The sequence below is a fragment of the Dama dama genome, chromosome 32 (assembly GCF_033118175.1).
Source record: "Dama dama isolate Ldn47 chromosome 32, ASM3311817v1, whole genome shotgun sequence".
In the NCBI taxonomy this organism is placed as follows: Eukaryota; Metazoa; Chordata; class Mammalia; order Artiodactyla; family Cervidae; genus Dama; species Dama dama.
Window position 1 is genome coordinate 25,209,133 of NC_083712.1, and position 768 is coordinate 25,209,900.

The window sequence follows — 768 nt, forward strand, 5'->3', positions numbered from 1 at the left end:
CATCCTCCATTCTTTACCATCCTTCAAACTTCAGTCCTTGCCTTTTCCTCTGTCTGAGACATTCTTCCTCTAGATCTTTACATCTGCCTCCTCTATTTCCTAACAATTTTGTTCATGTTTTAATTTGTGGCAAATATTCACATTAATGAGTTTATATAAATATTTGACTCTGTGTTGTCTTTAGCTCAACCATGGATTTATATGTGTTAAATTTAGTTCCAGCAATTTAGACTATCTATGAATGCAAGTATGATTTTTTTCACATGAAACATATTTTAATACAGACAAAAATATAAAGAATAAATCATATCAGTTGGAAAATACCTTTTAATTTTTTTGGTGATCATTGACCCTTCGTCCACTTAAATATTATATTGTGTCAATCAAGTACTTTCTCAAAACAAAGAACAGTGTTCACTTTGGAAGCAGATATACTAAAATAGGAATGAGAATTAGCATGGCCCCAGTGCAAGGATGACATGCAATTTGTGAAGTGTTCCATATTTTTAAAAAAAGAAAAAGAAAAACAACACCTTTGTTAAAAATTAAAAACTGAAGTGATAGGGACAAGTTCAGAACTGAGAAAATACTTTGACTTGAATAAGAGCAATGTGTTCGTTGTATTCTACTTTCTTATGGTTTGTATACAAACATCCTGATAAATAGTTCAGAATTAAAGCATTTGAAAAATTCTAACACTACAATCAGTTTTTCTAATTTACCTAGGTAAAGTTAAATTTCTTTATCACTGTAAAAATTTCTCACGAA

The 768-nt window shown here is 29.9% G+C and overlaps 1 pseudogene; it reads left to right on the plus strand.

Annotated features, from left to right (window-relative positions):
• The first annotated feature begins 410 nt into the window (after window positions 1–410).
• On the plus strand, window positions 411–508 carry LOC133050694 (U6 spliceosomal RNA; annotated as a pseudogene).
• Window positions 509–768: the final 260 nt, after the last annotated feature.